Source organism: Mesocricetus auratus, unplaced genomic scaffold, assembly GCF_017639785.1.
Source record: "Mesocricetus auratus isolate SY011 unplaced genomic scaffold, BCM_Maur_2.0 Super-Scaffold_15014, whole genome shotgun sequence".
NCBI lineage: Eukaryota > Metazoa > Chordata > Mammalia > Rodentia > Cricetidae > Mesocricetus > Mesocricetus auratus.
Window position 1 is genome coordinate 32,596,583 of NW_024429186.1, and position 23,281 is coordinate 32,619,863.

The 23,281-nt window shown below is 39.5% G+C and overlaps 1 protein-coding gene across 2 annotated transcripts in view; it reads right to left on the reverse strand.

Annotated features, from left to right (window-relative positions):
• Positions 1-23,281, reverse strand: part of Lin52 (lin-52 DREAM MuvB core complex component) — an 82,376-nt gene that overhangs the window by 6,342 nt on the left and 52,753 nt on the right. The window contains exon 6 of one of the 2 annotated variants that reach the window (XR_005876214.1): positions 6,684-6,744. The exons of the other annotated variant lie outside the window; for it this stretch is intronic. The gene's annotated coding sequence lies outside the window, so the exon portion shown is untranslated. The remainder of the gene's footprint in view (positions 1-6,683; positions 6,745-23,281) is intronic. 2 annotated transcript variants of the gene reach the window in all.

The following is a 23,281-nucleotide window of genomic DNA, read 5'->3' on the forward strand; positions in this document are numbered from 1 at the left end:
TTCACTTGTCATCAGGAATGTTAACATTTCTGATTAATTCACACAGCCCTTTTTTTTATTCCCCATTTCTTTAGCCTTGCTCTCTTGATCTGTTGCAGTGTGAAGATTTTTACCCAACCTTCTACTGTAATCATCACCCGCATACTGCACCCCCCCAAACCTAGTGAAATTGTTTAGTGATGCCAACCGCGCTTTTAATTTGCAAGACATCAGACACAGAGGTAATTTATACCAACATCTGTTCATTTTTGACTTCTGAAACAAACTTGCACATGCTGTTACAAAATCCCATTAGGAGTAAAGAGACAGCCTTCTGCTACTGTTTCATATTCCTTATCCAGACACAGACACAGACACACACACACACACACACACACACACACACACACACACACACACACACACACACACACACCCCTTTCTTCTAGGAGGGGTTACATATGTAAATGTTTTTTGCTACTGTATTCTCACCAAAAGATTTCAACTCTCTCTTAGGAAGAGTCTTCAGAGCTGCTACTTCCTTTAGGGGAAAGGAAGCTAGCTGTCACCTCCTGCCTACCTCCACCCCTCCTCTCCTTCCCAGTAGTTATAGTTTGTTTTTGTTTTTGTTTTCTGGATAAATGGCCAAGGTAGGATCTACCTTCTTGAGCTTGGCACTTGTAGTTCCTCCATTTTCTCTTGGTTCTTCTTCCCAATGCCTACAATGTGTTACAACAGGAAGCAATAGTTCAGGACTAGTAACAAGATGGGCAGTGCCTGAGGAAGAACATCTGAGGCTCTCCTCTAGCTTTTGCACGCACATGTGTGCACACACCCTCACACACACATATATACTTGGTGCACAAAAGAAACAATCCTAAAAGCTAGAGCTACGGCTCAATGGTAGACTGCTGCCTCGCAGGTTTGATACCTTGCACCACACATATATAAGAAAAAGGGGAAAGGGAGAGGAGAAGAGACCTACAGCAGCCAGACAGAGTTGTACTCGTTGGTGAAATTTGTACTTTTCTTTTAGGGTCTATTGTCTAGAACTACCAGCTCAAATGGGAAGGCAATATTACTTACGTACTTTGCAAGAGGGGCCCACTGGTCATTAGCCAGGGGAATATGTGATGAGAAGCATGACACAATGTCACATGGTGATTTACAGGCCCTCCTAGAGAGCACACAGATCACAAATGGAGAAAAGCACAACAAGACTGTCATGGCAGGGTTAACGTGAACTGCTGCTGAGTGTGGGGAGGAGGCCACTTGTACACACAGACAGGCAGCAAGTGGCTGGACTACAATCAACTCCCAGGTTTATGCTGCTTCTATCCCCTTTGTAGTTTCTCTCAGGCTGTCAGGTTCATAGTAGCTGTAAATACCTGGGTACACTTAAAGAGGTCACGGCTGAAGGGAGGATGCTATCCTGTGTACTCTGAAATAGGTGTGGGGTTAATATAATCTCTTTCCTCAGATCCTTCAATTCCCCCATCTTCCATTTTGCCTTGCCTCTAGTTCCCATTCCACAATGACTAGCCCCAAACTGCCTTCTCTGCAGTAAATTTTCTGGTGGCTGGGTGAAAAGATTCAGTAGTACAGATTGATTTCTCACCAGTGAGGGGATGAGGGATTACCAGAGGCCCCTGGTTAACGAGATTGGGTGCAGAATCTCTCTGGAGACCAGCCCTCTCTGCCAGAGCTTTGTACCTTTTGTCCATGACATATGGCTTTCATTACAGGAAGATTTTTCAGATTATAACTTTGAGGCAATTGCCTGCTAAAATTCTGCTCGACTTTTTTATGTAGGGAACAATGTAAAGATTAAGCAACTTTTTAATGAAATAGAAGAAACTCATAAAATGTTTGGGTTTCAATTTTAATCTCCTTTAAATATTTTGGTGCTGCAATGTAATTAAAAACATTTGCAAGGTGGAGAAGAGTTATTCCCTACCCATCTTGGCTATTTCCTCATCTAGAAGAGTAACAACCAGCAGCTTTTAGGAGTTTCTACTATGAGCAGCCACGAAAACAAAGGAGACAACATAATACCAAGACAGGGCAGGTCTCTTCTGTATTCAACAGGCTTAGACTTCAAACTCAATTCCTATTTTGAACCTGGACCCTGGTGGGCAAGCCCTGGTTTATCTTTGGGAAACTTCAGATTCTGTTCAAGGTGGAATTAGTACAATGGTCACACAGGCATTCCTAAGTGCAACCTACTGTCATTACATCTTGTGCCATCTTTCAGCTGCCCCATAGAAACATACTGTTCTACCACCTTCAAACTCATGTGTCCTTTGTTCTCAGTCGGAAATTCCTTCCCTGGGTTTTTGGTCAGTCCTGGCAAGCATCAGCATTTTCTTAGCTGCCCATAAATAAGAGGTACCATGTCTGTACTAAATAAACCAACACACAGCATGAGGACAGGCAAAGGAAGCTTATTATTCTTCTTTTTAAAATAAATACTTTAAAATTAATTTTACTCATTTTACGTGAGCTTTGCCTGCATATTTCTGCTCACCATGTGCTTGCTTGGTGCCCACAGAGGTCAGAAGAGGGCATCAGATCCCCTGGAACTAGACTTACAGATGGTTATGGATTATCATGTGGGTGTTAGTAATCAAAGCTTGGTCCTCTGTAAGAACAACAAGTTCTTTTAACTGCTGAACCATCTCCCCACCCCCTATTTATTAGCTGTAAGCCAGTAACTGGCACACCACACATCTGGATGGCACATATACTCTGGAGGTTTGAACTGCGCTGGGAGCAGTTCTGTCAGTCACAATGCTGATGGCCTTTCATGGCCTTATGGATGACTTCAATAATCCTGAAGAGAAGGTTCAAGTTACACTCCAGCACCCACTTTATAACTCCCCCAAAGTCAAAGGGCTAGAATATTCTTTTTTTTTTAAGATTTTATTTATAATATATACAGTGTTCTACCTATATGTTTTGCCTGCATGCCAGAAGAGGGCACCAGATCTCATTACAGATGGTTGTGAGCCACCATGTGGTTGCTGGGAATTGAACTCAGGACCTCTGGAAGAGCAGCCAGTGCTCTTAACCTCTGAGCCATCTCTCCAGCCCTAGAATATTCTTGACAAACATTCTTAGCTGTGTATCATATTTTGCTTCCATCTCTTCTATCATAATAAGCAAACATGATAGGAACAGAAAAACAAAACAAAACAAAAACAAAACCCAAATCTTACAACCTTACTGGACTCATGTTGGGTATTAGAGGCAGTTACCTTCTTTACCTACACTAAGATTTACTTAGAACAGAACACATAAAAGCCTAATTTAGTTTAACTCAACATGTTAAAAGCTTGTTTACTTAACTAGTTTTGCAAAGATGTTTTGTAGGAATGGTTCAGTTTGCTATTAATGACTGTTTTGACTCTGAAACCCTGAATGTTCTCTAAAAGCTATGACAAGAGCGATCGATCCCTCATTGGCCATCAGCATGTACTATGCCGAAAGCATGGAGGGCGTGGGGCTCATCAGCGAATTCAGTCGCAGAGTGCCTACTAGGCTTTCTAAGAGACTGTTCTGGAAAGCCTACTGCCTTGGAGGTGAAGCCAGGTGTTAACTGATATTTTGGTGTAGCAGGAGAACAAACAGATGCCAAGGGTAATTCTAATGCTGATTTCGATTTTGAGGGAACTGGGACGTTTTCCTACTGTAACGGTATGTAACAGAGCAATTAATTCCTGCTTGCCAGCCTGAGATTGTTCACCAAGCTCCAGTTCAGTGTCAGATCTTCTCTGGACAGACAGGAACACCAAGTTATCAATAACCCAAGTTTAATTCAAGAAGTAATAGCAGAAAGGAAAGTCAGGACTTGATGAGCAGGTAAACAAATCTGGACAGTTCCAATATGGAAAATAACTTTAATAGTGTTTCATAACAGAAGGAGGGGAAAAAAAGAACAGAAATGCCCAGTCAACAGATTTATTGTTCAGAATATAAACATCAAGCAGGAACATAAAATATGAGACGTGTCAGCCATGATGCTTGATGACTGAGGGCAGAAGTAGAAGAATCTTAATTGTCAGGCACTTGAAAAATGCTGTCTTCTGGCAAGAGAAAGCCTGTTTCTTCATCCATTCTGCTTGCTCAGAACTTTTAAGAGCTAAACAAGACTAGATTTCAAATATGCAATCTTAACATCCTTCTCCTTACTAAAAATCCCAAACAAAAAAATCTTAAAGATTTGTATTCCAGAAATGAGAGCTAATTACTTCTTATGTATTTGAGACTGGATCTCATACCCAGGATAGCCTCAAATTTGCTACGTAGCTGAGGAACTCCTGATCTTCTTGCCTCTACCCCCAGAGAGATAGGATCACAAGTACATGCTATCAAGCCTGGCTTATGCAGTATTGGGGACCGAACCCAGGGCTAAGCAAGGGCGCATGCTAAGCAAGCACTATACCAACTAGGCTAGATCTCTAGTACGCCCTCCCCTTTTTTTCAGATAGGGTCTCATGTAGGCCAGGCTAGTTTCCAACTTTCTGTATAGCAGCCAAGAACCAAGGATGTCACACTCTTGATCCTCCGCCTCTGCCTCCTGTGGGCTGATGGGATTATAGTGGGTGTCACTATGCTCTGCTCATATGGTTCCTCTCAAGGGTAAAGTTCAACTGTGTGAGCCGGGTGTTGGTGGCACACGCCTTTAATCCCAGCACTTGGGAGGCAGAGGCAGGAGGATCTCTGTGAGTTCCAGGCCAGCCTGGTCTACATAGCGAGTTCCAGGACAGCCTCCAAAACAATACAGAGAAACCCTGTCTCGAAAAACCAAAAATAAAAAAAAGTTCAACTGTGTGAAAAACAATGAGAACAAAGTAATGAATTAATAGTCTGGGGGTTAGAACCTTTATTAAATACTCACAAATTTGTGTAGAATACTCATGCTTCAGGGCTTTACATAGTAATACATCCTGGTGAAAATGATGACTTCAAGTCTTCACAAGGGTAATAATCTCACTCAAAGTGTGAACAGGAATAACCCATAGTCCTAGGTTAAGACAGAACAACTAGCCAAAGTACCTTATTAGCACACAAAATATTCTGCCCCAAGTCAGGGTAACTTATTCATATTACTCTACTATTAGGGAAAGCAGGCCAAGCTCACAGTACACATCATTCCACTCAACTTGGATATGGCAACAATTCCCTTCTAAGTCCATGCCACTCCTAAGTGCTGCTTAAGTCTGAGGAGAAAGAAGGACTAGTCTTCGTGACCCCTAGGGCAGGGAAAGAGTTACATCCTCACACTGAGAAGCCAATAGAACCTCTCTTGATTATAATTTAGATAAGAACTACTAGATTGAATAATAATGTCTGAAACTCCCCTGGCTGTTTCACCTTGAGACGTCCATCACTGGGTTAAACATGATGCTAATTGCATTTGGATTGATTAATTTCTCTCACTCCTGTCTATTCGAATAATGCTTAACAAAATAATCATAGCACCCAGAGCCAAATCTTTTCCGTCAAAGGAATGAAGCCATCAGAACAGGCAGAGATGAAAGAAATGAAGATGACCCGTAATTACAGCTACGGTGATATCATTACCATATTATACAAAATGAGCATGGGGGGTGGAGGAAGGAGGGGCTGAGATTATTTATTTATTTTGATGGAACCCTACAACCTAAGAATACAGATTTGATATCCAATGCAAAGCACAGAAATATGTAACTTTAAAAAATAAAAATCTTGCTCACGAAATTACAAAATCCAGCAAAACCCAAGGTCCAAGATCCATCAAGCATGTGGGGCTGTGGGCATGTACCGTCCATGCTACTGCTTTTTCTGCAGTAACAGTATGCACATGGCCTGCAGAGATGGAAGCTGCTGTCTTCCTTCATACTACAAGGATTCCCATAGCTCCCGGAGAATTCCTTACACCCAAAATACAACTTTATTTTAATGTTGCTAGAAGTAGCCTTGTTTATAAATTTATAACTTGAGTTTTAACTGAAACTAGTTCTAGTTTAAGCTGTCAAAGAAAATAGAGGTCTGTAACTCTTATACATGGTTCATTGGACCACAGTACAGAGTTTATTTAAAACACTAGCAAGGAAGAATATAACACTATTTCCTTATAACTGTTTCTATTGAAAATACTAATACTATTTTCTTATTACTTTTTCTGTTGCCTGAAAGGAGCTTTAAACACTTACGATAGAAAACCTTTGCACAGGATTTAAAACTTGGTTCTACCAGGGTTACGTGTTAACCACCCCAACATCCACCCCATCTGTGATCTGCTAGAACACATGGAAGGGACTGGTCCTGGAGACCCAAAGCTGTAGGATCCCACAACATAGGGCAACAGCAGGAAAAGCAAGAGGAGTCCCAGTGAGGACCCAGCATTGATAGTGTAGTAGAAACCAGAGGCCTCAACCCAACCAATGACTCTTTGAATGAACACTTGCAAGTAAAGACACGTGGATAGAAGGACTTACTGTGTGACTTACTATGTCACACTACCGCTTCCATGATGAGAGTGATTTTCCTTCTTCTTTTCTTTCTCTTAAATTTCATTTTATTTTTTGAGAGGGAGGTTGTAAGGGCAGAGGACAGATATGAAGGGACAGGGAAATGAGTAGGGTGGAAACGCATGATGTGAAAGAGTAAACAAAAACAAACAAACAAACAAAAAACCTAGCTCTAAATCTAGAACTTACTAGATGGTTCTTGCAGATAAAGCATGTAGATTCTCTGTGCCTCAGTTCTTTCATCTGTAAACTACAGACAGATAGACACACGTTCAATAAGTGCTGGCGCAAGAAAATAGATAACAAAACACGTACACTAAAGCAATGCTGCCTCTCCCAACACTAACTTTATGTTATCTACAGAGCCCTGTACAATGTTATGGTCACTCCATTTACTTAAACTAATCAAACAGACATTTGAAAAGTACCTTGCATAGAGAATTTAAAAATATATATGAGATAAATAAACAGGATACTTGGTATATAATTTGAAAAAGATAAGAGGATATTCGTGCAAGGGAATTGTAAAGGCAGAGCTCCCAGTAAAAAAAAATGAAAATGGATAGTGAAATTGTTTTATTTAGCTTGGACAATAGGTATGTTTCTCTATTTTCTTCTTCTTAAAGATTTTTTTAAAATTATATATGTGTGCATGTTTTTCCTGCATGTATGCATGTCCATCATGTATGTGAATGCCTGGTGCCCTCAGAGGTTAGATAATGCTAGATCCCTTGGAACTGGAGTGACAGATGGTTATGAGGAACCATATGGTTCCTAGGTACTAAACCTAGGTCCTCTGCAAGATCACTAAATGCTCTCAATTTCTCAGGCAGCTCTTAGCCCCTACCTACTTTCCTATGTAAGTATTATGAAACAAACCAAGCACATACATTTGAATTTATAATTAGTAACAAATTTGAACAGTACTTTAATTTGAAAAAGCAAAACAAATACTGCCAGTTAATAGAGTAAAAATCTGTTTTGTTTTGTTTTTAACTCAAAAAGAAAAGGAAGCTATCAAAAATTACTGTGGTTAGGGAATTATTTTTACTCTATTAATTCAACATTCTCTGGTCTCTTTCCGGATTAGACAGGCAATGTAATACAGTGAAAATGGTTTATTTCATCTAGCTTTGGAGTTAGACAGGTACAGGTTTAGATTTATTATATAAATAGGTTTATTTTTGTTGTTGCTGTTTTGAGACAGGGTCTAACATTGTAGCCTAGAATGGCCTTGAACTCACTACAATCATCCTGTCTTAGCCTCTTGATCTCAAAATGTAAAGGCTACAAGCAGCCAGCTATAGTGGCTTATAGCAGTAATTCTAGCACCTAACAGGTGAAGGCAAGAAGACTAAGAGGTCAAGGTCATCCTTACCTACATAGTGAGTTGCAGACCAGTTTGGGCTGTAAAACTCTGCCTCAAAAAAACAAATGACCACAAGTAAAATAAGTTATGCTCATGAGCATCAGTTTTCTTGTTTGTAAACTAGAAACTATAGTTTTAAGATTAGACCAGAGATTTTTAAAAAGAAGGAAGCTGACTGTGTGGCAATCCCAGTTCGTAATTTCAGTACTCAGGAGGCTAAAGCCAGAGATTGTCACCAGTTTGAGGCAAGCCTGGGTACTAAGCTATCCAGGCATACATGTGGCAAGCTCCTGTCTCAAAAAAATGAAAGAAAGGAAAAGAAAAAAAAAGTACTGCTTGGCAAGTCAATAAATGGTAGATATCATTTTTATCCTTTATGTCTTAGCCCAAATTTCTCAATTCAGAGTGGTTTCCTTGATAAGTCTAACTAAATCAAGACCTTGTCAATTTTACTCACTTCCATTTCAACCTACTTGTTTCACAGCACTTAAAAAAATCAGAAATTATCTTTCTTGTTTCATGAAGTTCTGCAGAAGCCCTTGCAGCAACTAATGTAATATGAGATAGTCACGGTGGCGCACACCTTTAATCACAGCACTCAGAGACAGAGGCATGAAGATCTCTGGGAGTTCAAGACCAGCCTGTCTACATAGTTCTAGGACAGCTAGAGCTACATGGACAGACCCTGTTAACAAAACAAGAGTACAATACTGTACATATAGCAGCTGGTCAACATTTATTTACTTGTGAGAAGAGAATTTTATATCCTTTTCATTATTATTAGTATTACTATTTTTAATTATTTAATGTGTATGAGTGTTTGCCTGTATGAATGTCTGCTCCACCTGGTGCCCACAGAGGTCAGAAGTGGACACTGGATCTCCTGGCACTGGATTTACACACAGATGTGAGCTGCCAAGTGGGTGCTCGGAATCGAATCCAGGCCCTCTGGAAGAATAGTCAGTGCTCTTAACCTCTGAGCAGAGGTTAAGAGCACTGGCTGTTCTTCCAGAGGTCTTGAGTTCAATTCCCAGCAACCCACATGATGGCCTACAACCATCCGTAATGAAATCTGGTGCCCTCTTCTAACCTGCAGGGATACATGCAGACAGAATACTGTATACAAAATTAATAAACATATAAAAAATAAAATGTAATAATGATGATAAATATTAAAAAAAAAGAGACAGTTTCATATAGCTCAGAGGCCTCAAAGTAATCAAGTAATTGAGGATGACCTTGAACTCTTCATTTTCCTAAGTGCTGGGATTGTAGGGGTGTACTTCCAGCTTTATTCTGAACACTGTGCATAAAAAAACTTTTGCACATGTTGGGGCTAGAGAAATGGCTCAGCAGTTAATAGTACCAGCTGCTCTTCCAGAGGACCTGAGCTCAATTTCCAGCACCTACATGGCAGCTCACAACTGTCTGTATTCCTGTTCCAGGGAATCTGATGTCCTCATACAGACAGACCTGCAGGCAAAACACCAATATACACAAAATAAGAATAAGTAAAACATTAAAGGGGGGGAGGGCTGGAGAGACGGTTAGGAGCACTGACTGCTCTGCCAGGACCTGGGTTCAATTCCCAGCACCCACATGTTCGCTCACAACTGTCTATATATCCAGTTCCAAGGATCTGACACCCTCACACAGATATGCAGGCACATAAATGCACATAAAATAAAATCAAATACATTATTAAAAAATTTTGCACATGTAAAATCACTTCCACATTTGCCTTTGAGCCAGGGTTCTACTACAGAGTGTTTGTATGCTCATTCACTTCAGTAATTTTCATAATAATGAGGTTAAGAAACAACCTAAGCACCCAACAGGAAATGGACTGGTTGAATAAACTATAACATACCATACTGTGGAACATACTCTTCAACCAGGAATGAGGGAAATATCCATTTACTATTAAGGGAGAGAACTCTAGAAAACATTGTTAAATAATAACAGCAAGGTACAGCATGTATATGATATGTTGCCTTCACACGTCACCACATCTGGCCTTATTACCTGACAAGCAAATTTAGCAAGGAGCCGGGCATCGGTGGCGTACGCCTTTAATCCCAGCACTCAGGAGGCAGAGGCAGGCAGATTTCTGTGAGTTCGAGGCCAGCCTGATGTACAGAGTGAGTTCTAGGGCAGTCAAGGCTACACAGCGAAACCCTGTCTTGAAAAAAGAAAAAAAATTAATTAAAAAAAGAGAGATTTGAAATAAACAGAATACCAAATCTATAAAGTATGGCATAACTACACGGTACAAAGTAAAATTTCAAAGGCATACTAAAATTATATGTGCAGTCATATCTATCCTTAGAAGTGCATATCCTAACAGTACAAGGCAACTTAAAGCGCACCTTCAGTCTTCTTATTATAAACAATTAGTGCTTTTGGAGATACTTTTTACTGTGAGTTAAAGCAAATGATTATGTTTGTCATTAGGAACCAAGACTTTCAGAGGGGAGATGATTATAAAATAAGACTCACTAAGTAAAACCCCTTCAATTTGACTGGACATGTTACTAACAAGAACATTTAATTTCCTCCTCTTTTTTTCAAAAGAGTTAGCTCAGTGGGTTAAAAAAGGAACTTGGGCCGGGCATTGGTGGCGCACGCCTTTAATCCCAGCACTCGGGAGGCAGAGGCAGGCGGATCTCTGTGAGTTCGAGGCCGGGCTGGACCGACAGCCTCCAAAACAATACAGAGAAACCCTGTCTCATAAAAACCAAAAAAAAAAAAAAAAAAAAAAAAAAAAGGAACTTGGTAGGGATGGGGGACAGGGCTGGAGAGATGTCTCAGAGGTTAAGAGCATTGGCTGTTCTTCACGAAGACCTGAGTTCAACTATCAGTAACCACAAAGCAGCTCAAAACCAACCATAATGAGATCTGATGCCCTCTTCTGGCATGTAGGCATGCATGCAAACAGAATGCTGTATGCATAATAAATAAATAAATCTAGCCTCACAGTGGTGGCCCATGCCTTTAATCCTTGCGCTTGGGAGGCAAAGGCAGGCAGATCTCTCTGAGTTTGAGGCCAGCCTGGTCTACAGATTGAGTTCTAGGACAGGTTCAAAAGTTACAGAGAAACCCTGTCCTGAAAAACCAATAAATAAATAGATAGATCTTACAAAAAAAAAAAAAAAAAGAACTTGCTCCAAGCCTGATGACATGTTCAATCCCCCATGGTACAAGGAAAGAACTGACTCTCAAGGTATTCTCTGACACATGTGCAGGGTGGCACACATACACAAATAAAGTAATGAAAATTTAATCCTAGCAGCTTGGGAACTAAGGCAGGAGGAGCAGGAATTCTGGAGCTGGAGAGAGAGCTCAGCAGGCAAGAGGGCTTTTTGTGGGAGTATTAGGACCTGAGTTCAAGTCCTTAGTATCTGCATAAACAGTTGGGCACAGCTACACACTATCATTTCTAGTACTGTGACACCAGAGGATTTAAGGAGTTTGCTGGTCACTAGCCTACCTAGCTCTAGGTTCAGCAGGATAGAACAGGACATCTGATGTCTACATGCATGCTTGGGTGCACACGCACACTTGCATAGATCACATACATACACAACTCACACAGGAAAGAATTTCAGGCTGCTTAAACTCCACAATGAAAACATGTCTCCAAACAAAACAACAAAAAACCTAAACTAGGTCATACCAAACCACACCAAAACCCCAAACATACGAATACCAATGAATATGATTAGTGTTTCAGTTTCTACTGAAAGGAATCACGATTCCTTGGAGAGATAGAAGAGATTTCGAGTCTGGAGAAGTAAATGACATGGCTGAAAACAAGGAAGCTACCAAATGTTACTAAAGGCATGTCAAAAGACATGGGGCGAACTCAAAGAGGTGTCCATGAAAGGTGGGATAGTCTAGAGTAAAAAAGGAGTAATGGTCACAACAGACCAAAGCACATTGAGGCCCAGTCAAGGTGGCTCAGCAATAACAGGGTCTGTCACTCAACTGGCCCACCTGAGTTTTGATCCCTGCAGCCCACATAGCAGAAGGTGATGAACATCTAACTCCTGCAAGTGTCCTCTGAGGTCTCCACACATGCCTCTGCTTCAATGAACAAATACATGTAATAACAAATAAAACACATCGAATCCAAACAATTGTAATGTTAAAAATAATCCACTGGTCATTTTGATTCATTATTCTGAAAACTGACAAAAAGATGAAAGAAAAAAAAACCCCTATTTTCTCTGTAGTCTTTTTGGACTGGATTTCAGGGAAGCACAATAAATGCTCATTTAGTAGGATAAAAAGGTAACAGCTGATTTTTGAAAGAGATAAGGCTGATAAGCACAAACACATTAACCTTCACTCAAACTGGAACAAATAAACAATGCACAACATGTACTTGAGATAAGGGTGTACGAGTGTGTGTGTACATGTACGGGTGTGTAGTTAAAGGGAAGATTAAAATTGATTAGATTCATGTCAACAAAACATAATATTTGGATACTAATTCAAACAAAGAAATTATAAAAAAGACAGCAACAATGACAACACAATTTTGAGGTGAATTGGAATGCACTACAGAAGACATTGTTAAGGAGCTATATTATTTTGTCCAATGTGATAAATGTATCATTTAAAATGTTAGAAATACATACAAAAGCTAGAAGAAATGACATGACATCTAGGATTTGCTTTCAGTGAACAAAGGAACAGCAAAAATGTGATATCAGAGCAAGTTCTAGCACAGGCTCCTAAGCTACACAGAGAAACCCTGTCTCGAAAAACAAAAACAAAACAAAACCAAAAAATAAGTGGGTGCAGCTCTAACAATAGCAGAAAGCTGACCGTTATGGGATGTGGGAGATGAGTGTGGGGTTCATTATAGCATTAACTTTAGTTAATACATGCTTTAAAAGACACACTTATCACTGCATATCACAGTATAATTCAAATCATTCTAATTCTAGAAGCTCCATGATGAGTACTTACAGAAGGGCAGACCAAGAGAAAAGATGGGGATAATTAATTCTGCAGAAAGCTTGGAAATGGCTAGACAGGAAAAGTATTAGGAAGGAGATAATTTTTCATGTCATGAATATTTATTTTCACCGTTAAGATCTTTGAATGAGAAACAAATTAGATATGATCAATGGTCAAAAGCAGATTATTTATTTTTAAAATACACATTGAACACAGGTTAGGTCTAGTCTAGTAATAAAGAAATGCTACTTTCTGGCCCACCTCTCAATTACTTAAGAAATCACACAGATAAACAGCATAATATCTCACTTTGTCCACAGCATGACTATAAAAGAAGCCCACTGGGTCAACATGTCTCTACAAGATTCTTGGAAGGTAGAGAGGACCAGTCCTTGGCTATTTATCCACTTATTTATTGAATCTCTCGGAAGCGGCTACAGCAGATAAGACTAACTTAGCAAGATACAAAAGAGACTAACTTAACTTAAACTTCCACACTGTTAATAACTACACACATAAATGATGACCTTGCTAAGTCTACTTTACTTTGATCGTTCTATTACTTCATAGATTTTTCCAATTAAAAAAGATTTGTTTTACTTTATGAGTTTAGGTGCATGCCATGCGTGTATATGTATGCTGTTTTAGGGTTTCTATTGCTGTGAAGAAACACCATGACCAAAGCAACTTGGGGAGGAAAGGCTTTATCCCAGCTTACAGGTCCGCATCACTGAGGGCAATCAGGGCAGAAACTCAAGCAGGGAATGAAAGGAACTAGAGGCAGGAACTGAAGCAGAAACCATGGAAGAGCACTAAAACTAACCAGGACGTAAGTGCACTACATGGATGCAGGTGCACACAGAGGCCAGAAGAGGGCATTATGTTCCCTGGAACTGGAGTTTACAGGTGGCTGTTGGATGCTCCATGTGGGGTGCTGGGAACAAACCCCAGGTCCCTTGCAAGAGCAACAAGTGGTCTTTAATTGCAGGGCCATCTCTCCAATCCCCTGACTTAGTCGATTTAAAACAGATTACTCACATATATATATGCTCCATTGTCCAAATGGGCTAGAAAATAAATTTATTGATGGTTTTTTGAGTTAAGTGAACTTGAAAAGATGAAAAATGTACCCAGTAATCTTAAATTTAAAAGTTTTTCTTTATACAATCAGATAAGATTATTTTCCCTGTGATTAGAAATAATAGCTGGTTAAATCTGTGTCTTCCCCCAGAATATCCTGTTTTGATGTTTCTAAGTAACCCTATTTTAATATCCATATGTTATGAGTTTGAAATAATAAGAATACAAAAAACATCCTTAGCCAGAAGAAAACAAACTAAACCACATAAGCAGTCTGTATCACTCAGCTCCAGAGCTAAGTCTGCACCTAGCTAATTGATGCTGTGTAGTGAGAGAAAATACTCTCTTACATAATAGTACAGGAGCATATTTTTTTCTTTTTTAAATTTTAAATTAGAAACAAGCTTGTTTTACATGTCAATCCCAGTCCCCACTACTTCCCCCCCCCTCCTCTGCCCCCACCAATCCCCAATCCCATCCTCTTTCTGCTCCCCAGGGAGGGTGAGGCCTTCCATAGGGGGATCTTCAAAGTCTGTCACATCATTTGGAGCAGGGCCTAGGCCCTCCCCCGTTACAGGAGAATTTTTTAAAACATAATTTACAATCGGGGGGCTGGAGAGATGGCTCAAAGGTTAAGAGCACTGTCTGTTCTTCCAGAGGTCCTGAGTTCAAGTCCCAGCTCATGATCATCTATAATAGAATTTGATGCTCTCTTCTGTCACAGCACATATACATAAAATATAAATAAATAAAAAATAATTTACAATCTTAAAAGTTGCTTGTGTGTAAGCAATATGGCAAAACAGAATATAAGGGAAATGTTAATCAGATTTTATGCAGGTATTTATTATAATTTTTAATTAAATTTAAACTTTCATTTTATTAACATTCAAACTAATATACAAGTGAGGGTAAAAAGAATAATTGTACAGATGTTAGATCACTGGACTCAAAATAAAAAAACTATTTTACTTGTCTAATTACAAGCTCTTTTTTAATAATAGTTGACTCTTTTTTTTTAAGATTTATTCATTTATTATGTATACAGTGTTCTGCCTGCATGTATGTCTGCAGGCCAAAAGAGGGCACCAGATCTCATTAGATGGTTGTTGAGTCACCATGTGGTTGCTGGGACTTGAACTCATGACTTCTGGAAGAGCAGCCTACACTCTTAGCCACTGAACCATCTCTCCAGGCCTCTTTTTTTGTTTTTGTGAGACAGGGTTTCTTTGTGTAGCTCTGTAGACCAGGCTGGTCTTGAAGTCACGGAGATCCACCTGCCTCTGCCTCTCGAGTGCTGGGATTAAAAGCATGTGCTACCACCACTGCCCTGTCCCTAATTAACAAGTTCTTTCTTCATGTTCATTATATGTGCACGACTTCGGGTGATTAGATACTAAAAGAAACTAACACTCCCTTAAAAAGGGCCTCCCTATTCTTTGGGTACTGACTTTCTCAGGAGTTGGTGCTCTGTACAAACACAATATCTATGCACAGTTTAGTGACTATGGAATAGCCTTTCCCCAACACCTGAAGAGGGGTTGGATGGGGAGGTCAGGAAACCATCTTATTTGGGTAGACTGTGTGTGCTGGATTCTAGCTAGAGTCACTTTGCAAGAAGGAAGGTCAATTGAGGAAATGTCCCCATCAGGCTGACCAGTGGGCAAGCCTGCGACACATTTTCTTCATCCGTGTGGGAGGGCCCAGCTTCCTGTGAGCTGTGTAGCCCCAGGTTCTGTAAGAACAAGTCACTGGGAGAAAAACCAGTAAGCTGTACTCCTCTCCACCGCCTCTGCATGAGTTGTGGTTCCAGGAGTTCCTGCCCTGAATTCCCACAGTGATCGAGTGTGACCTCAGAGTTGAAAGATAAAATAAACTTTCTTCCCCAAGTTGCTTTTGGTTATGGTGTTTTATCAGAGCAACAGAGGCTTAACTACATAGACACTGAGTATATAAGAAGGTTAGCATTTAAAGCTGTGTAAGTGGTTCTCAAAATGTTGTTCCTGGACCAACACATCAGCACTACCTGAAAACTTGTTATGACATGTAAATTCTTAAGCTTTCCTTCAGATCTGAAACAGGAAAATTTAGATGGAAACTGGGCCCAGGAATCCATATTTTAATAAGCCACAGAGGTAATTCTAATGTATGTTAGTGCTCAAGAACCACTAACCCATATTATCCATGAGTTTTCATTTTATTTTCAGTTCCCTGTAGCTCAAATTCATTACTAATATAAGCAAGATTTAACTTTATCAGTATTATGATCATAAACCACACTTCTTTTTGAGACAGAGTCTCTTGTAGCTCAAACTCGCCCCAAACCTGCTATGCAGCCAAGGATGACTTTTGACATTTGTATTCTCTATCTCCTTTCTGGGATTGCTGGCATGCACTACCACCCTGGTTTATGTGGTGTTAGGGATGGGACCCAGGGTTTCATTCATACCAGGTAAATGTCAACTGAACTATATTCCTAGCTATGGTAAAAGAATATAGATACTTCTTATCCTAAAACAGTAAAGGGAAAAGAGAGACACTATCATTCAGAAAACACAGCAACAAAGGGCTCTGTTAACATTTAGTCATAAAATTAGATTTTCATTGATTTTTTTTCCCCCAGTGCTGGGAATAGAACCCGGAGGCTCACTCTGCTTGGCAAGGGCTTTATCGCTGAGCTACATTTCCAGCTCAGGATAAGAATTTTTACCAAATTTAGCTTCTAGCTCCACTGTCATCCATGGGCTTAATATTAAGTCTCTAACTTTGGCAGAACAAAAGTTGGGAAAGAGGTAATTGTCGAACAATGGCACAGCAGCTTTAAGAGGAGTACAGAATGCAATGTGAAGGCAGAGGTGGAGAGAGTTCTTCCAAGGGTGAGATTGGATGTACAGGAAAACTTTAGGAAGGGAATGATGTTTGAAATGAACCTTCAGGAAGTGCAGGGAGAACCACCGCAGCTACCACCACCACTCCAAGCCTCCGCCTCCTTCCGCTTTTTAACTCAGGTCAATGGGCTTTGCACAAGAGGCATCTATCTGTACTGGCAAAGTCATCTCTCCAGCTCCCAAACAGACAAATCTTAAAGTCCACTTACCAAGTAAATATCTGATCTGGCTGATTTCTAATAACTCTCAACACCCCCAAATTCAAAGTCAATAGTCTATCAAACAAACCTTTGGGAAAATCCTGAAAACTGTAGATTCTGTATCTTACAAAAGAATACTTTAGTGGGGAGCTGGCAGGATGGTATGTTTGGTTATAGGGATATTCCTTTATTGGAGTCAGCATGAATATAGACACAAAATTGACTTTAAGGCTGCCAATGGTCTGTAACTCCAGTTCCAGGGGAATCCAGTGCCTTCTGGCCTCCACAGGCACCAGGCAGGCACACACTGCACATATACAAACACTGACAAAATATCCTTACACATAAGGTTGTTATAGGTGGCCTCAATAATTGTACGGTAGCTTGAAATCTCAATGTGCTTTTCAAATAGGACTTTTAAGAAACTAGAAAGCTTCTTGCTGCCCTCTTGTGAAGAGTGAGGTCATCTAGCCAACTAACAATGAGCAAGTGGGTAATTTCCATCTAAATTCCATTAAGACTGGTGCTTTCCCCACTGTTAGTACTCGTGTCCCCTAAAGCTTCTCATGCCTTATTGCGGGTAGGTATTTCTTCTTAAAGGGTTGCTGAAATAAATTTACTTGATCACCTCCTGGAACTTGTTATGCTGTGTTTTGTCAAATAATCTTAAAGCAAAACAGTATAAAAATACATTTGGCGAGGCAAATTCTATAATATTCTACTTTTTAGAAGTTGGCTTGGAGTTTTAAGTGCTCCATTGTAGCTCTTAGTAAAAATAAGAGATTGAAAATGACAGTTTTCCTTCTCAATTTGATGCTTGATCATAAAAATAAATGATGCACACCTAATCCATCCATATCTTCCCTTTCTCTTCCTACTCTCCTCAGACTGTAGCCTTTTATCGTGATTGCACTTTGGTCTCTTTTCTTTTCTGAAAGTGCACTCTTCAGCTACAAACTGTAGGAAAGAAAATTAACCCCCTGACTTTTGACTGTTATTAAACTCATACTGCTATATATAAAACCAAAACAGAACTTAACTTATTTGTTTTTCTTTTTGAGATAGGTTTTGCTACTTAGCCCTAGCTGGCCTGCTACTTGCTCTACAGTCTGGGCTAGCCTCAAACTTGTAGCACCCCATTTGCCTCAGCCACCCAAGCAGCAGGAGTTAAGATACCACCACTCGTGGCTTCAAAGTTCTGTTATGGTGTGGCAAATACATAAGTAAACATGCAGCTGCTCTCTAACTTCTCATTGTACCAATCTCTGTCCTCTTGGATAGAGCAAAGATCCAAGCTCAATTAGTCAAGGGAGGAAAATGGGATACAAGGAGTTAGCCCAAAGCAAAGGGAAGTAGGTGACCTGTCAGTAACATTTAAGTCATTGGGCAAACCCTGAACACTTAGCGCAATGAAACCAACCCTTCAACCATTCCAACGAGGCTGCTGCTCAAGCCCAAAAAAGGTTTCTAGAAAGTGTACAAGTCTTTTATGATTAGAGACACTTTAAATATTTCTCTAAACAAAACACACAACAAGGAGAAATGGGATGCAATACTATATCCAAACATGGATAATCCCTTAGAAAGACAAGTGACAGCTCAACCCTCTCTCCAGGAACATTTGTCACCTATGCCTTCATCCTTCGGGGATTTGAGTGAATGACATATGCTGTAGGTTGATAATTAGTTTTTCTTTTTCCCTTAAAAACAAGACAAAAAAGCATAGGAGGCCAGTGTTGGCCTCTTCCCCAGGAGAGACACTAGCCTGAGTGGTTTGGGGAATACATGCCTTGATCAGACTTGCACTATGACTGCTGAATGCATGCGCCATCCCAGCAACACCTGCTCTCCCGACCAGCCACCTGGGACTGAAGAGGGATCCATCAATTTCACCTTCCCTAGAGACATCACCCAGACCCAATGCTTAATTCAATGTCATGTCAAAAAAAAAGCTACCCATCAGCAACCAGGTCAATATTTAAAGTAGTATATTAATGGGAATTATTACATAATTTTATTTTTCCAAATGAGGTTACAACTTCCTTAAATATGGATTCAGTATCACTTTTATCAAGACAAGAAAGTCAGAAAGAAATAAAATCTCTTACTCAAATCTGTCCCCGACATCTTGCCAATGACTTAAATTTGGGGCTTCATTTCCACATCACTGAATGGAAATAGTTGTTTCTCATCAGAAACTGTGAATTATTTATTCTGGATTATAGTGATATTTGGTCACAGATTTTATAACACAGAAACAACCACATTTTAATTCACAATAATTAGCTTTCTTTTTCATAAACAAAGAAAAGTAGTCTTTTATCTTTGGCACACATATGCTCTTTGTTTATTTTGTTTTCCATTTATTTTGCTATTAAATATCACTTAGCCTATATATTTAAATGTTGTAATAGCTGTCCTCTGTCCTCCCTATTGCCAATGTCACCTATTTTTTTGTTTGTATGTTTATTTTTGAGACAGTGTCTTACTGTATAGCTCTGGCTGGTGTGGAACTTGCTATGTAGACCAGGTTGGCTTTCAAATCATAGGGATCTGCCTGCCTCTGCCTCCTCGCTGCTGGGACCACTACACATGGCAATTTCACCTAACAACAAAGTTATATGTGCACATATTTCAAAAAGGAGAGATGGCTCAGAGGTTAAGAGCACTGGCTGCTCTTCCAGAGGTCCTGAGTTCAATTCCCAGCAACTACATGATGGCTCACAACCATCCATAATGAAATCTGGGGTCCTTTTCTGACCTGCAGGAATACATGCAGGCAGAACACTGTATACATCATAAATACATAAAATTAAAAAAAGTCAAATAATTCTAAATGGTTTTAAAAGACAGAAGGAAAAAAAACCCACAGTTCCCACTAGTTACCTTCCAGTGGCAACCACTTTTGCCCTGTTCAGTGTATTATTTTATATTACCTCAATGTCTCTTAATAACTAAATAATATGCTATATTATTGTTTTTTCTTCCACTTTGATACCTTATCTATCAACTTGTTCCAATAAAGACAGTGATGCTTTAGCTGTTTTCCACATATTCCCTTGCTTTTAATTCTAATACTATTATCTTCTCAGAGCTCTACAGCCTTGTGTCACTTAGTGGCAGTGACATATTCAAAGAAATGCTTCGCTAGGGTGAGTTTTTTGTTTTTATGTAAACATTAGAATATAGTTACAAACATACTTGTTCCAGCCTACTATATACCAGGGCTAAATGGTGCATCTTATTACTCTAGGGCTATGACGAATGAAATAATAGAATTAAACCTTAAACCTTAAACCAAGCACAATATAATCAAAGATAAAGTAAATACAAAATATATGAGAGCACTGCTGGCATAACATGGCATACTTTACAGTATATATATATATACTGGAGTATCCTTTTAAACCACCAACAATCTAATATAGTAAATACATACATAGCACAATCATGTATCACAGTTATCAAGTACTATGTTCTGTACTTCATCATATTTGCTATTTATACAATATTACTCACTATTACCATTATGGTTATGTGGGATGCATGTGTGCCATGGTGCAAGTATGGAGGTCTGAGGGTAACTCTGGGGAGTCAGCTCCTTCCTTTTCTATCTGGGTTGCAGAGACTGAACTCATGGAATCAGACTTGCACAGCAGGGCTTTTACTTGTGGAACTGGTAAGCTGGCTCCTCACCTGCTGTATTTTCATTACTATCCATGCAGGTTTGTTACAGCAGCATAAACACAGGAACAACACATCTTATTATGGTGTTATGACAGCTGTCATGTAACTAGGCAATAGGAATTTTTCAGTTCCATTACAATCTTATGCAATCAGTTGAATACATTGTCCATTGTTGACCTAAAGGATTGTTATATGGCAGAACTTCTACATTACTATATAAATGCTACAATAGTCTTACCACATAGTAAAATAAGCTATTTTCTTTTCCTTCCTGGAATATTTGTACATTTCCCTGGGATTTTGCTTCTATTTATTTCTAATTCAACTATGGAATCTATGTTGTTGTCTAAATCTTTGAAAAAATATCAAAATGTATCATGAAATTTAATTTCACCTTCCTAAAAACAAACTCTACTTTCTCCAAGGTGTTTTTTTGTTGTTGTTGCTTTTTTTCTTTAGTTTTCATATTAAGAATTTTCTTGCCAGGCAATGGTGGCACATGTCTTTAATACAAGCCCTTGGGAGGCAGAGGCAGAGGTAGGTGGATCTCTGAGTTCAAAGACAGCCTGCTCTATAGAGCTAGTTCCAGGAGAGCCAGAGTTATATAGAGAAACCCTGTCATGAAAAACAAACAAAAAACAAAAAATTTTCTCAAATACTAGCAATCTAAAACAAGTAAATATGCTAACAAACAAAAAAGGCAAGACATTCCCTGCAAAGTCTAGGAATAGTGTTTGGGCTTGCTGACTGTGACTACACTGTTGAGCTGGAGAACGTCTAACATCAGTCACTACTGTCCTTGGGCTGGTCGGATTCCCCAAAGACGTCAGATTCCTCAGAGAAGTTTCTTCCAAGTAGCTGAAGACCTAGCTGGGGAAGGGAAGACTTACCTTGCAGTGCGCATAATTTACAGTATTTCAGTACAGACCCCAACCCTTGTGTATGTATGTATGCATGAATGTCTGTGATGGGGAGGCTAGAGGTTGATGTGAGGTTGTCTTCTTCAGTGACTCACAACTTTAAAGAATTGAATGTCATCATCAGCATCAGCATCACCACCACCATCTGGAGTATGTGGCATGTGTAGCACAGGCGTGCCTGTGGAGGTCAAAAGACAACTCTGTGGAACTACTTCTTTCTTCCCACCTTCATGAGGGCTCTGAAGATCAAACCTGGGTAATCAGATTCCCATAGAAGTTTTTTATTAATTAAGTAATTTTACGTGTATGAGTGGTTTTCTGCATGTAAATGCCCAACATGCTTGTACTGACCCATCACACTGACTCAACCACTTTAATTTCTGAGGCAAGGTTGCTGGCTGAACCTGAAGTTCACCAATCTGGCTAGATTGACTGGCCTGCAAAGCCGATTCATGGCATGCATCCTTCCATCTCCTCTTCCCCAGTACTGAGCTACAGGGGTACAAACACCACACTTTTTAAATGTGGGTTCTGGGGCTTGAACTCTGCTCCTTGTGCTTGCACCTTACCAAAAGGACTACCTTCCATACTTCAAGATTAGGTTTTAACAAAATTCAAAATTAGAAAAAAGCCCAATAGACACCTCAAGACGTCAAAACACAATGTTAATAACTCTCCTAGTCCCATAGTCATATTGAGCTCTCTTAATTTTTTTTGGTGAGTAGTTTTTTTTCCTTCTGCTTCATTTTTCTTCAAGTATTGTTCTTTTCTTATTTTTTTTTTCCTTTGTCACAGTGGGCTCTCCTGCTCCTGCCTTCTTTTAGTTTATAACCACGGACGTGCGCTTCAGTTTTTATATATTACACTTGTCTTACCAGTTCCACTGTGTGGCACCTGATGACAACTAAAGCCCCTCCCCAAATCCTAGTTAAAAACAAAACAACAACAACGGAAAACCCCCAAGCCCAAACAAATAAAACTAGTAATTACTGAAAGAAATTCTCTAATATCTATTCTGAGTGAGACAACCCTAAGTAAGGTTACTCGAATCATGCATGTAAGAACTACATCAGAAACCCTTTATATTGTTATGATAAGGTTACAGGGTGAGTGGCTGACAAGAATCCAACAGATGAAATAACCGATTATATGAAAGCATTTAATACTGCTTCTCCTGGCATCTTCCTTGCAAAATTAATTAAAACTAGACAGGATATATGAGTCTCATGAATTGAAAACTGGCCTTAAGACTGCAAGGAGTGATTATACACGGCCTTAAATCACATTAAGCAAAGTGTCTGGTAGAATTCCACAGAGTATTAGATTGGTTATAATCTAGTATTTCCATTAGATTGGGAGAGTAAAGAGTAAGTTAATTAATGTTGAGTATACATTAACTAGAAGACATCTGTGAAAACAAGCATTACCTACAGTATAGAGAATTTTTAAAAGTGGGAAAGATACACAAAAAAACCTTTAAAAAGTGAAATTGTTTCCTTTTATTATAAATAATGAATGCAAAATGAATTTTCACCAAGCCCTATACATAAAGGATTATGTAAAGGGGATGGGGAAGAACAGTACCTCCCCCATTCCCCAACCTCTACCCCCCACCCCGAGACCTAATGCCTCACAGAAAGATGAGTGTTTGGGTCTATGAAGAATCCTGTGCAGG